At 38.9% G+C, this 15,318-nt stretch overlaps 1 pseudogene; it reads right to left on the bottom strand.

The window, feature by feature from the left end:
• Positions 1 to 6,458: 6,458 nt before the first annotated feature.
• Positions 6,459 to 9,994, bottom strand: LOC147464226 (uncharacterized; annotated as a pseudogene).
• Between the last annotated feature and the right edge of the window lie 5,324 nt (positions 9,995 to 15,318).

Genomic DNA, 15,318 nt, shown 5'->3' with positions numbered 1-15,318 from the left:
TTTGGCCTTAGTTATTTTGAGAGAAATGGGAATTGTTGATTGTGCATTCTAAAAATTGGATTCTTTTTCTCAATGATGGATTTAAACCAAAATGAGATAAGATATGGGTCTTAGGTATGGATTCAATTATTTAACAAGCATGATGGAAAATGGTTGGGATAATCTCCACTGGCTCAAGCAATTAACAAATTGTTTGTATTCTTGCTATTGACTATGACCTTATAAGCAAGGCTTGGTTGTAGGTCCTACATTGCAACCCTTGTCATCTAGTCCAATGAGTAGTTTATTATCTTCTCTCTAAGTGTCATCTCAAGGTTACAAACAAATAAAAGGAGGATCCCATGTTTTCAAAACATGGGAATGGGAATCTATTGCTCACTCCTCTTTGATGATAAAAAAGTACAAATAATTAAAAAGTTCTTTGATTTTGGTTGATAGTAGTATAAGAGATTGAGGGCAAGCTAGTTGATTTTATTAAAAACACTTTAATTGTGGAAAAGGGTTCTAAGAACTAGTTCTTTATGAACAACACAAAGATGGAAAAAGTTTGTGGAATTTTTGTTATGAGTCATATATTTTTGGATTTATTGTCTTTAATAAACATGATGTGTTGAGGGATGTTAAGGTCTGAGCCATACATATTTGGATTTAGCTATGTTGAATGATGGTATGGATTGACTGGGTGATTTTGGTTTTGATGAAAGATTTTTTATGCTAGAAAAGGAGTTGCTATACTGAAAAAATTAAGTTTGCAAGAGTTTTTTTGATACGATTTAAACTTGTGGCATGGTAAGCTTATGTCGTTTTGAAAGACATTGGAAATTATTTGCCATTATTAACTCATTGTCTTAGAGGGAGTCAAAATTTTCCCAAAAAACACTTTAGTTGTTTAAGACCATTGTTCGGACAAATTTTTTGTTTTGTTTTTGACCAAACTCTTGAAGTAAACTAACTAGGATTTTACTTACTATAATAAATTATCTTTAATTGATAGGCTTTGTGACACATGTAATTTGTATCCAAGGATAACAAAATCTATTGTCTTGTGAAATGCAGGTTAGAGTCTTATCCTTGCTTAAAGGCATTTATGTTAGCTATAGTCCTACCTTGAAGATGAAGACCTAGTTTTGTCTATAGTCTTACTTCTCATCTTGTCATATATAATATGGTTGGTATTACTTTTTGTTTTGTTTAAATTGTACAAGAATGCTTCAAATACATAATTGTTTTTGTGAAAATACTTTCTTGTTGTTTGGAGTCAGTTTCCTTTTGAATATGGTGTTCTTTTGTGTAAAAGTAGTCTATTTAGAATAGAAAAAACACACACACACACACACACACACACACACACACACACACACAAAAGTAATTTTAAGGGCACATAAGAAGAAAATATTAATTCTAGTAGGTGTGGAAAGCACAAAATATCAAATGGCCCTAGCTAATGAATACGAGCATGCCCGAGAAAACACCTCCCAACTCTCTCTCTCTCTCTCTCTCTCTCTCTCTCTCTCGTTTATACACATTAACTGAGGTTGCAAACTTCTCTTCTCTTCTTTCTTCTATTCTCTCTTGTTTTCTTGTATCCACAATACCATTAAACATTTCCCATAGGTGTAACGATTGTGATGCAAACATTATAAACATCCCTAGTATGTTACCATACATCATGCAACAACGAGTGAAGAAGAACCATTACCTCAATGGCTGCCGCACTCTCGACATTCAACATCTCGCCTCAAGCTCAACTCAGAGTCTTTTACTCCCAACAAGCTACATAATTGCATCCAAAGAATGCAAACATGTTAACTAGTAGGTCATGTATATGAGCATACACCAAATCAATTTCACATGCAAGACCTACTGTTTTTCTTTGTATAAAGTTGTGGGCTAGTTGTGCAAAGTGTATGCTACTATGTGACGCATGGCCAAAACATCACCACAAAAAGTTTCAAGCCCAATATATTTCTTACCCAAAATGGGTAGCTTCACCTTGAAATGTTTCATCTTGATAAAGGGGGTAAACTTATGAGAAGAATTCATGTACTTCATTGACATTGAAGTAGTAAGAATGCCTAATGGAATTTAATTGTTATTACAAAGGGAAAAGTTGAAAAAATTGGGGATGATGACTTCTTTATCTCCTCCTCCTCATCCATCCATAGTCATCAAACCTCAATACTAAAGGGCATGGCGTAGTTAATGAAGCTCGGATGGTGGGATCTATGGTAGCAAAGTGACGGCGCAACATGCAAGGTAAACTCAACTGTCTAATTTTAAAGGAGCACCTTCGAGTTTAGTTTTTTTAATCCTAGTTTCCTTTTTCCTACAACTAATTACTTTATAGGTTTTTGTTTAGGCATTGGAGACATCAAAAAGCATGCGGGCATGTGGATACGGCATTGGGCTACCATAGTGCATGTTTTGGGTTTGAATCCAAGGGGCGACTGACCATGTGGACATTTTGTTTGACGTCCAATCTCCTCAAGATCTACACGCTCATATCTGCACCATCAATCCCATCTTGCGAGGTTCATTTAAGAGCCTGTGGGACTTAGTGTTGAGGGTCATCATATCATCTACATTAGCAACTTTGATGGCTAATGTGATATTTGTTTCCTTCATGTACACTGATGAATGTGCCTTGCTAACCTCAAAGAAAATTACAATATAAGCATCTAAGTAAAACTATGTCTATGCTCTTGGCACTTGCTTGCATTCTTTACATTCCTAGTAGTTTTATATAGCCATGGAAATCATGATTTCCATCTTGGTAATAGCTTTCAGCTTTTCAAAGTTGATGTCATTGCTTTGTGGGTAGCTCTTTGCCACAAGTCTAGACTTGCACCTCCTTATTGAACCATCAACATGTTTATCCAAAATGGGAGACACAACATTAGGCGGCATGTCTGAGGTACTCATTACATTCAATAAAAAATGGTGGTATATTGGTAAATGACCTAGCCCAAAATAAAAAATCACAACAAATGTCAATTCATTTATCTTTTGGGAATGTAATTTATGGAGGAGCTTCACATGTTAGAGATCACTTTCTTTGTGGTACTTTGAGATTTCCACAATAAGTGCACTTTGTGCATGTTGACGTTAGGTTGTGTCTTTGTGTTGTTTCTTACAAATTGATAACTCTTGCTATAGTTCCTGCTCTTTTGCTTGTATTTCTTACCACATGAGTACAAGGCACTATCTGTGATGGCTTTCGTCTTCTTGGTAAGACAATTTTATTCTTTAAGTAATAAAATCTTCTATTTCTTCTAACTTTGGTGCTGGTATGTTAGTCAATGTTGTGACTAAGCTTGAGTACTCATCAAGGTGAGATATACTTTTAATTAAGACAAATATCTTCATATCATCATCTACTTGCTTGTTGATGCCAGCTAGTTGTGCTAATAGACTCTTGAAATTATTTAAGTGTGCTGACATATCGGTAGAATAGTCCTTCTCAAGCCCAAACAATTGGATGAATAAGGTAATTTTTGATACCTTGCTTGTAGCTCCGAAGGTTTTTTCTAGCTTGTGTCGTCCTACAATCCCATATGTGGTGTATGTAGATATCATGCAGGTTTTCACCTATAATATAATGAAAATGGCCTATGAACTTTGAGAATAACGGAATTAAGAGAATTAGAGTGAGCATTTTTGTGAAATTACTTTGAGGACATAGAGGGTGAACTTAATGGATGGTAGCAACATAAACATAGTACTTAATTAACTTGGCATGAGCAATACTTTTGCAAGAGAGAGAGAGAGTATTAGAGAACACGACAATAGTTGAGGAGCAGATTTACTTGGAGCCGGTCCTCCCTCCAAAAGGTGTCCTAAAACATCATACATGAAGAATCCCAAATCCCGAGAAAAATTTTCCGAGCTAATGAAAGACCGAGCAAAATCTAGCAAAGTGTCTCAGCATGCCATAAAGAGGAGAGAGACATAGCCTTGCAAAAGCACATTCCAAACCTATAGAAAGCATCAAAGTTTTGTGTTTGTTGTTAAACTTGCAGTTTAACTAAAATTACAGTAAGCACATGTTTTACCCTACCAACATATGCAAGACTTGTCTCACACATTGATAAAAAGAGACTATAATGAAAAAAAAAGTCATTAACAATGTGCCATGCTTGATAGCAAACTAACAATATATTTTCTAAGAGAATACACCTACCACGACAATGTTCTTTGAATTGACACAAAACATCTATGCATATCAATAGGTATATGCCAAAATAGATGACCCACCGTATAAATATATGTAGATCAAAAGCAATGTCTACTCAATACAACAAGACACAACTCTAATTCCATGCAAATCTCTCCCCCATGTGCAATGCTACAATTGCATATTCATCCTTACATTTTCTAGTCCTTCGGACAAGTCAACCTTTGTTAAAGAGGATGATATAAAAGTCCATGAGCTTGAGAGTCCAATCCAAGCACCTTAAGAAACACACAACAAGGGAAATTTTAAGGCATGAATGTGGTTTATTTACTAACATTTTAAAAGAAAAATCCTTACATGCATATCTATGAAGATTTGAAATCATCACTTTGTAGGGTAAAGGGGCCAGTAGCGGAACACCTAACTTGGGGAGCTTCAATCTTCTTCCTTTGAGCTCAATTTTGAGTGCAGAGTAGCTATCTCATTCTTCGTCTTGCCATGAGGTTTCACCAAAATAATTTGTGAGTTTGTCGGATTTTGGATCCAAGAATTACGGTACGATGTTTGGAATCGGGTGTATAAACATTGGGGCCAAGGAGAACGCCCTCTAGGGCTCAAAAGAGTAAGGTGCATCTACAAAGTCTTGAAACCATGCCATGCCAATAAGGTATCTCTATTTCAAATGATCTAGCCATTCAACTTCCACTTTTCCATGCTACTATTGGTCCCAAATCATCCACTAAGTGGAGTGTGATCCGTCATAGCACTAGTAGTCATCACGCTACTTGCTCTTTAACCCTAAGCGACCCACTTTGAAAACAATCCCTTCATGGTCAAATAAAAGACATGGGTTTCATTGACATAAATGGAGATACCACTGTCCACTTAATATTCAAGGATCCCTTGCTATTGAATCATCCAAATAGATATTTATGCTCCCCTAGGTAGACAGTGTGCACACCTTGGACTTATGTGGAGAACAATAGTAGATTATTGTAGGGAAAATTGCAGCCCCATTTAGACATTTCTCTCTCTCTCTCTCTCTCTCTCTCTCTCTCTCTCTCTCTCTCTCTCTCTCTCTCTCTCTCTCTCTCTGTGTGGTGTGCGTGTGCGCACGCGCGCTAATACGAAGAGGAAAATGATATAAACTTTCTATCACCCAAGTGTGGTAGATTGGTTATGCCATTTCCCTCTTGAACAATAGGTCTTGAGTTCAACCCTCCTCGTCGGATAGATCTTTAAGGTCTCTTGGGATATTTTCTATGACGTTAAAATTCTCTTCTTCTTCTCTCTCTCTCTCTCTCTCTAAAAAAAACATAAAGCTTAGAAAAATTGAAGCATTTCAGAAGCACATTTCACAACTCTAATCACAATGCGAGGCCAGATCATCCTTCAGTGAGAGAGTGTTTGAAATGCTTGTCGTTTAGCCTTAGCCTGCTTACACTATACTTGTTGTCTACTGCAATTGCTACGGACTTCAAATTTGTCGAGTTTTCAACACTCGATAGCGTTTACAACTGTGTCTTAATACAGTGTTTTGAAATGCAATTGATGATGGAGATTTCGCTTGAGATTGCAGTCTTTATAGGTGTGAAAGCCCTCCTGATTGAAGGAAAAAAGCCAAAGACCTAAAACCGTTAATTGAGCGTGAAAGGATGAAAAAGAAGAAGAAAAAAATATGAACGATGCCGAATTTTGTATCTGCAAACAGCGCTGATGTCGAACTACTTCAGGGTAGCACTGGGAGGTCTTCCAATGTCTAAAATTTGTGCTTCAGACCATGGCAAGCCTACTAATGGTACTTAACACCAAATCCGTGTAGGTCCATGACCTTCTTTTCCTCGTTGCAGGCAGCAGTTACACATATAAGAACAGGAACATCCGTATCCAGATGAGAGTTGCAAGCTGCAAGTGCACCTGCTGTCTGCCGCTCGCTCAACCTTCCTTGGCTAATTATGTTACTCCTTCTTGGAGCAATAAGCCTTTATCTTCCTCAAAGCTCAAAGTTGACAAACCTGTAGCGGGCCTACCGCTTAGGGAGGTGGAGGAGCTTCTATTCAAGACCAACAAACATTTGTAATCAATTTGAAGTGCTGCAGAGGTTCAAAATAAACATGAATTGCTGCAGAGATTTGACTGCAAGAAGACAAAGTAGCTCATCTCTCTCTCTCTCTCTCTCTCTCTGTCTCTCTCTCTCTCTCTCTCTCTCTCTCTCTCTCTCTCTTTGGGAAAAGATTCTATATTATATTTACAAGAGCATTTTACAATTTACCATACTTCCTCATCAAACTGGGAGTTTGTTGAGGATATGCAATACTTTATCTCTGAGGCCTTTATCTTTCAACACCATGGTGTCTTCTAGCATCTTGTCTCTGATGACTTTCATAGGAACTGTATGGTTGAACCCTGTATACTTCTAAAAAATTTGCATGTTTCTCATTGACCAAATGAACCACAGAAACAAGATTCTAAAGGATTGTAGAGCAAACTGAAGTGCAGAGTCTTGTTGTGTGTTCACTTTATCAAAAGTGAGCTTGTGTTTTGTTATATGAACCCCCAAGATGTAATCCACATGTACTCAGCCCATTTCCACCATTCTGCAACAATTTTACAATGCCAAAAAACATGTCTCATAGTTTCCCTTTTCTTACATCTAGAACAATTCCCATTTGTGAAGCCTTTCCTGTTCAAGTTTGCAGCAGTGGCCAAAGTACCTGTACATACTCTCCACAAGAAGAATTTAAATTTAAACTTATTTGGTACAAGCCAGATTTTACTGAGTACATTGTTCCACCATGTTACATTCATATTGAGAGCCCATTGCTTGTTACATCTCTGATACATATTATTTGGGGGTAATAGCTCAGCATAAAACACTTCTGTATGAGAATTCCACCAGTTAGCTGAGTGGCCGGGCAATGTCCAGTATCTGAATTTGTCTCTGGCAAGCTGTATACATGAGCTTGCCAGTTAGCTTGGAGCTCAAGCTGGCTGCTCTTGACTGCCGCTTCTGATCTGCTCCCATGTTGCAGAACGTCGGCTGGCTGTCTCTCTCTCTCTCTCTCTCTCTCTACCTCTGCTCTAGCAAACATGCAGTTAGACCCTTCCTCTCACAAACATGATCTCGTTCACTACAACATGGAAGAATCTTGGCATGATCTCTAGCGAAAGAGTTTCAGGCAAATCTCTCTCTCTCTCTCTCTCTCTCTCTCTCTCTCTCTCTCTCTCTCTCTCTCTCTCTCTCTCTCTCTCTCTCTCTCTCTCTCTCTCTCTCTCTCTCTCTCTCTCTCTCTCTCTCTCTCTCTCTCTCTCTCTCTCTCTCTCTCTCTCTCTCTCTCTCGTGCGCACGAGGCCGCGTCTGAAGTTCAAAGAAATTTAAGAAACATCCATATGAATCACTTGGCCGCTTTGAATCTTAAGTGTGTTGAGCACCACACAGATACGAGTCATGATTTCCATTAAGAACCTGTCTGTAGCCATCCACGCCGGCGCGGACAGCTACAGGCAGTTTCTTTTTTCACCAAAAATATGAGGAGCGAGAACTTGGCAGAGTTGCAAGACCTACTGCGCTCAGGGCCAATGAAGGCAACAATCTAGTTGTTTTTCCAATCTCTGTGTTCTTCCCCACAGCGAAGCAAGTTCTCCACCTTTCTCTTTCATCTCATCTCGGAAAGCTAGACTTTGGGTTCTGACGGTTTGCCTCCATTTAGGGTTTTGCAGTGATGGTGGCCTGCGAGGTTTCACGGCGTCTCACTGTCATGGCATTAACAAGCCATCAAGAGTTATATTCACTGACGTGACTTGAGCTACCTATTGTCGCCATCGATCAGAGAAAAGCTTATGAGCATCGGGTGCCTAGTAGCGGTGTGGGCAATGCATCAGGGGCGCTGTGCGGTTCAGCTTTGAATGTTGTTATGGTTGCTAAGTCATAGATGCCGAATGCTTCCGAATGAAACCTGCCTCTAGCCATCCGCGTTGGCGCAGATGGCTAGAGGCAGTTGCTTTCCCTTAAATTTGCAGCCTTCATGATGAAGTATTGGAACTTTTCAAGGCTGAAGATTTTCATGATATTAGAGCAGTTTCGCACGGGCGAGGGGTGCTACCCTTGCCGTGCATCAGCTATTTTGGAGTTTTCTTATTTAAACCAGCAGTCGTTGTGCATGCAAATTGTTTGCTCGCAGCACTCGATCGGGGTTAGCAAAAGCAATTTCTAAATTTTCCAAAATCGGCAGAGTGGAGCAAAAAGAGCGTAGCTGGCTGGCGTTAGTAGGCGGGGGTCAAACCCTGCCCGTGCGTACGCACCCTTAAAGAAAATTTTCTATGCTCCAAATTTTGACTATCTCCATCCGTGCCGATGCGAAAGGTTATAGGCAGCTAGCCTATCTGCATTCTTTATCAAACAAGAATTACCCTTAAACTTGTAATGTTTATGATGAAGTATTTGAGCTTTTATAGGGCCCCGAATATTTTTAGGTTCTTGACCCCTTTGCATTGATATTAGAGCTGATGAGTTGCACTCGAGTACAGTGGGGTGAAAGTCTTGCCTAAAAACAAAAAGGCCGAAAGCTCAGTCTTGAAAATTGAAAGAGAATTCTGTTGAGCAGATTCTCTCCTCGTTCATATAAGAAGAGGACCGAATGAGAAAAACAAAGTCTAGAAATATTTCCTTCTATGTTTGCTATGAGTTTTGATCACCATGAGAGGGCGCTTTAGTACAAAGCGTACATCCACTTAACCCTAGCTACACCCACTCGCTCTGTTGTGACTCAACTCTTAAGTAACATTGTCTATGCACCAAAATCTGTGTCTAGCCATTTGTATCGGTGTGGATGGCTCGAGGTAGAAGCAGTGTGGATGGCTCGGGTAGAAGCGGTGTGCCATGATTATTTACTATGAACTTGCTCAATTCAACTCACAAATAATTGTGGAGTGCAAGTCTAAGTCCTCACACAAATTTTATTCAGAAAAATATAGAGCCACATGGCCTCGTCCTTTAAAACTATATCCCTTGATCGTTCCATAATGAAAACTAGCATTGAATATAGTATGTTCTATTGGAAAGAAATTGTATCTAAATTTTGCATTGTAGTTGTATCCTTGATTGTTTTGGTTACAGTTCATTCAATGTCCAAACCTTGCAACACTATAGAAAATAAGAGTTAGAAAATTTCAATTTGGCCTCATGATCTCAAGCTCATGCTCAAGCTCTTACTGGTTCTCACTCTATCATCTTTGGTCTTAACTGTGTGTGTTTACACTGCCTCATTCTCTATTTTAAGTCTATAAATAATATTCTCATGATTCTCTCTTGTTTCTCACATGGGATCTTCCCAAAGACAAATCAGATCCTTTGGTATAGAATTAGCCAGAGTCGTTTTCTACTGCTCTCATCACTCTCTCCTCTCTTTGGCTGAAGTAGAATGTGTCATCGAAGCTGTATTAAAAGAGCCATAAAATTTTCTTATGATTTTCATTGGTGACACATAAGTGGAGTACCTTGTTTGAACTCTTAAGAAGTTTGGTTCATCCTCATTGAGCTCAATTTCAAGCTCCTTTGTCTTGATACAATGATCTCTATGTGCATCATCATCATCGCTACTAGTATATCCATTGTATCTATTGTTGTGGTCATCATGTTGTCTAGGAGTCCATCAATCACCATCCATGTGGGTACCATCCCTTCTATATTAATTTTATTTTTGATGATCTCTTTAGGTTTATACCTTCTCTTAGGTTGATCATGCATACTGCAATCTCCATCATGGTGTCAATAATCTCTCCTGCTATCTCCACCATCATCTCTTTAGCAGCTTCTACCATCGTACCTATTTTCGTGTTCACTTTGGCTGTCATGTCTACCATCACCACTACTTATGTGTTGTTCCTCTTCTTTCAACTTACCCTCGTGCTCAAGCTCGTGTTGGTTCTCCCTGTGTCATTGTGGGTCTTAACGCTAAAAGTCCCTTCTATATTCATCCTTTTTGTCATGGTCGCTTTGGCTTCATACCTTGTCTCATGTCAATCATGTCTACTATGATGATCTCTATCATTGTATTGATCATGTCTACTATGATCTCCATCATCATCTCTTTTGCAACTTTTTCCATCATGCCAATTTCATGTCGATCATGTCTTATAATCTTCATCATTGCGTCAATCATGTCTACTTTGATATCCACCATCCTCTCTTTTGTTATATTTGACATTTTGCAACTAAAGCCCAATAAAAACCCCCCTTTACACATTTTGTACACTAGCGTTTCTTCACAAACCTTTAAGATTTTCTAAAAATCAAGTTTAAATGACCCACTTGTAAGTGTAAATTTGTAACTTGTATGAATCTATAATATACCCTCTTGTCAAACATATATAATACACCTACACACCTACAAGGTGCCTTGGGATTATACCAAGGAGAAAGACTTGCTTCAAGAGACATAAAGAAATTCACCTCAAATTTTGTACTATGAGAAGCATTGGTCAATGTTGTAGCTATATGAAAGATTCAAGCCAAATATAACCCAGTAAATATGCAGATAACATTTTCTTCAGATAGTATGGAATGGAGTAAGAGGAGAGAGAAACCTTTCTAGTGGAAACCTTTCTAGTATACCTTCAATTTCTTGGTCAAGAGCAATTAGAGAAAATTTTATCTCTTTATCTCTATCTTTTTCTATATCTCTCTTTAAAATGCTCGCTCGCTTAGTTGCCTTGCTCGGAAATATTTGCTCGCCATATGGTAAGACTCTCATACATGAGGCTTGTCTATTTTGCAAGCAAGGTGATGAATCCCGCAGAGAAGGGATACACTGAAATGGAGAAAGTGGTATTTGCATTTTTGTTTGCTGTAAGAAAGTTTCGATCGTATCTTCTTCCTGTACCATTTGTTTTTCTCACCTTGGAGCACAATCTACCATATGTAGTACAACGTATGAGCCTCTCATCTAAAATAGCAAAGTGGGTGCTTGAACTCCAGGAATTTGAATACACTTTCCTTGTAAAAGATAGCACAAGAGCAGGACTTGCAAACATTCTCACCTACAAAGTGAGAGAAAGGGAAGGATCACGGCTACAAAGAGAGGAAGGCTCAAACAGTTCAAAGAGAAGGAGATTGAAAATGCCCATACTTTGTGATTTGATGGAGCTTATCAATGCCAACATGACAAACCAGCAAGGAATCATCATTTTGAACCCACAAAAGGAGGTAATGGTTAAAACAGGTATCACTCTACCCAATGTCCACTGTAACAATGAGGCTGAGTATTAGGCTCTAACCCTTGGGATAATGCAAAGAATTAGGCATACAAAGACTTATTATAAAAGGCGATTCTTTGCTAGTGGTCAGGCAAATCCAAGGGGCTTGGAGGTGCAAGAATTGTACATTGTTTGAGTGTTTTAGTAGTGTAAGAGCTTTGATGAAAGGTTTTAAAGAAACACATGTACAACACATTGTGAGAACTCATAACAAGGAAGCAGACTTGCTTGCAAATGAAAAGCTTCAAATGGTGGTAGGAAGTGTGAAACATTATGAACCCAAATATCAAGGTCAAGAGGAGCTAAAAGACACTATTTTCTTCCTACAAGCAGGTGAGTGTCCCAACACTTAGATAAGGTGCAAATACATAGACTAATCAAGAAGGCCACACCTTACTAGTTGATCGGGGATGACTTATATCACAAAGGGAAAGATTTGGTCTTGAGGAGAGTACCAGGTGTGTAGGAGATAGAGAAAATTCTTCTTTCATGTCATGATGATGTTTGTGGTGGTCACTTTTCTCAAAATATTACAAGTAGGAAGATTTTACAAGCAGGGATTATTTGGCCGAGCTTACATCGTGATGTCCAACATTGGTGTAAGGCCTGTAAGAAATGCCAAATTGCTGGGGATAGACGACAAACATATGAGCCTCGAGTCCCAATAATATCCTATGGCCGTTTTGAAAAGTGGGGTGTGGATGCAATAGGTTCCCTACTTCTTACTTCTTCAGGGAAAGTTTTCACCATCATGGGTGTTTGACTACATGACACGATGGGCAGAAGCAACAAGCACAACCTGAACCCTAGAAATCTTATCAGATCAAGGCCAGGGTTTTAGGGCCGACCTTCTGAATGATCCCTTGAGAAGGTTAAAAGTGAAACACTTGCATTCCACACCATACTATCCTTAATGAAATCGATTGGTGGAAAAAGTGAATGGAATGATATGTAAGATCATTTCTAAGCAGGTTGTGGATCGGCCTAATGATTGGGATTGCCATTTGACTGCTGCTGCTCTTGTAAGATACCTCTTGTAAATTAGTAGTAGGAAAATAATATATCTATATTCCACCCCATATAAATAAATTATCAAAGAAATCAACTCTCCACTTGCCTTTACCAAAGATTATGGTCTAGCTTTACAAATCTTCTATGCCCTACATAGGTGGCCCAATATCTCTTAAGAATATCCATATAGTTTTTCTCCTTTGAAAAAAAGACTCAAATTGTAATTCTTTTCACAAGCAAATGCATTTGGGCCCTCCTCTCTTTGTTTAAGCATCATACCCTTTTGAAAAAGCATGATTCCTTGGATGCATACAAGCAAAGGGCCCATATAAGAAGACTTGGATGCAAAAGGTTCCCTAGCCTAGTTTGGACCTTCCAAACCAAATTTCTTGGTGCATGAACATGAGGAATAGTCAAAATTCATATCAAACACTTTGAGGAGGTCAAATTTGCCTTTTGAAGCATGCATTCCGAGCTACAGGTAAAAAGTTATGGTCAAAACAATGTAAATCTGTCTGAATCGTAGCAAAAGGGATTTGTAAATCAAGTAAATCAAGAGGGTAAGATCTTATCTTACCCTTACTCATCTTCTAGAAGAGTAATGAGTGTTCAAGGTCACTTGCATGTGATGGGACCGACCAAAAGATGCTTCCAATGCCAAAACAAACAAGTTGAGATATCCTACAAGAGCCACCCGTAGGGCATCATGGTGGGCCCCACATACATTATGCACCCATATGGAGCCTTCACGGTCTAAAATGCTATTTTTTGTGAGTAAATAATCCATTTTATGTCCAATATGCAATAAGTGGTCAAAGGACACTTAATTAGGGCGAATCACTCACCCTAATTAAGTGTAACATAATCCCACTCTTGCACATCTATAAATAGCCCCTCTTGGAGAGACTTGACACACACACACACACACACACACACACACACACACACACACACACACACACACACACACACACACACACACACACACACACATTTTCAACTTCATTTTGGTCTTGATCAATACTAGGGAAACATCGAACTCCCTCTTTCACATCCAAATCCCTCCCTCCTAGCCCTCCTCTTTGGAGGAAGTGCAACTCTATCCTCCGCTCTTCCTATTGTACAATCTCTTACTCCATCAACCCAATAAATCATTGTAGCACCTCAATAATTTGTAAATACATCATGATATCTCTCATGATCATTAAATCATCTTTGACAATCAAGTGTCTCTTTGCTATCTCTTATGGTGGTTTAATTTGTCACGGCATTGCATAGATGGAGATGAGTTCTCTATGCAAAGTGCGTTAGTTTTGTTGTAGGTGATTCCCTTGTGTTTTGAGAGGCAACTCTTGTGCACATGATCTTTGATGAGTGCTTGAGAAGAGGAGTTTGGATATATCATGGGTCTTCTTATGGGAGAAGGTGAAAGTATTTCCACGAATTGCATATTTACATTTGGTGCCTGGCATTGGGTTGCATAATTGTTGGTGGTGTCAAGTGTCCAAAGTGTACATAGTAAGGGTTCATCAAAGAGTATTGCTTGAGTGGGTGTGTGCAAGTGTTATTTGGTTGGTTTCCTTCTCCACTCCCAAAAGAATGTGGTGCCCCAAGTAGTGTACGTACTCCTCTACGAGCATTTTGTGAGGGTTGGCTCATTGATTTGGGTTTAGAGGCCCCATTCCAAAAAGCCCGCTCTCAACATCTTTAAAGTCAGGGTCAGTAGCACACTCATGTATCATAGAAGATAGATCATTGTGAGTTTCTATAGACACCGCATTGACTTTTGGTCGTCGTGAAAGTGCATCACCCACTTGATTGTGCTTACCAGAGCAATGTGAGCAATATGAAAATAAAATTGCGAAAGAAAATTTTCCCACCTCATTTGTTTGTCAAAAAGCTTGGTTTGCGTCATGAAGTACTTGAGACTTTGTTGGTTTGTTTGTAAAATGAATGGAGTCCCCAATAAATAGCGCTTCCATGTTTCTAGGACATGTAGAACAACTAAAATCTCTTTCTCATAAATGCCCAAGATCCGTTCATCCGTATTGAGCCTTCGGCTCTCATATGCTATGCATGCCCTTCTTGAATGGAGTCCCCAATAAATAGTGCTTCCATGTTTCTAGGACATGTAGAACAGCTAAAAGCTCTTTCTCATAAATGCCCAAGATCCGTTCATCCCTATTGAGCCTTGGGCTCTCATATGCTATGCATGCCCTTCTTGAAGCAAGACTGCTCCAAGGCAATCACCACAAGCATCACATTGGACCTCGAATGGCTTTGAGAGACCCTGAATCATGAGGACTAGTTGAGAGGTAAGCTTCTCTTTGAGCTTGTCAAAAGCTTTTTGCTCCTTAGGAGTCCATGAATACTTAATGTTCTTCTTTGTTGAGTCATGTAATGGTCCTGTTATTTGAGAAAACTTTTCTATAAAGCGTCTATAGTATGCACACATACCAATAAAACTTCTTAGCTCATGTAGATATCTTGGATTAGGCCATGCTTTTGTTACCTCTAACTTTGATGGATCCATACGGATACCATCTTGAGAGATAATATGACCTAAATATTGAATCTCTTGAAGGAAAAATTGCTTTTCTTTTGGTTGAGAAAAAGCTTGTTCTCCCTCAATGCTTGAAAAATAACTTGGAGATGTTGCTTGTGTTCCTCCAAGGACTTGGAGTAGATGATGATATAATCAAAGGACACTCCAGTGAACTTGCGGTAAGGTCTTAATATTTTCTCCATCAAATGATTGAATGTGGCTAGTGCATTGGTCAATCCAAAAGGCATGACTAGATATTCATAAAGACCAAACGTTGTATGAAACACGGTCTTTAGAATATCTTCATACACTATCCTTATTTTATGATAGAAAC

The sequence above is a fragment of the Adiantum capillus-veneris genome, chromosome 1 (assembly GCF_014529385.1).
Source record: "Adiantum capillus-veneris isolate H3 chromosome 1, ASM1452938v2, whole genome shotgun sequence".
Lineage (NCBI taxonomy): Eukaryota > Viridiplantae > Streptophyta > Polypodiopsida > Polypodiales > Pteridaceae > Adiantum > Adiantum capillus-veneris.
Note: the sequence above shows the minus strand (reverse complement) of the source record. Positions and strands in the feature narration are given on the sequence as shown.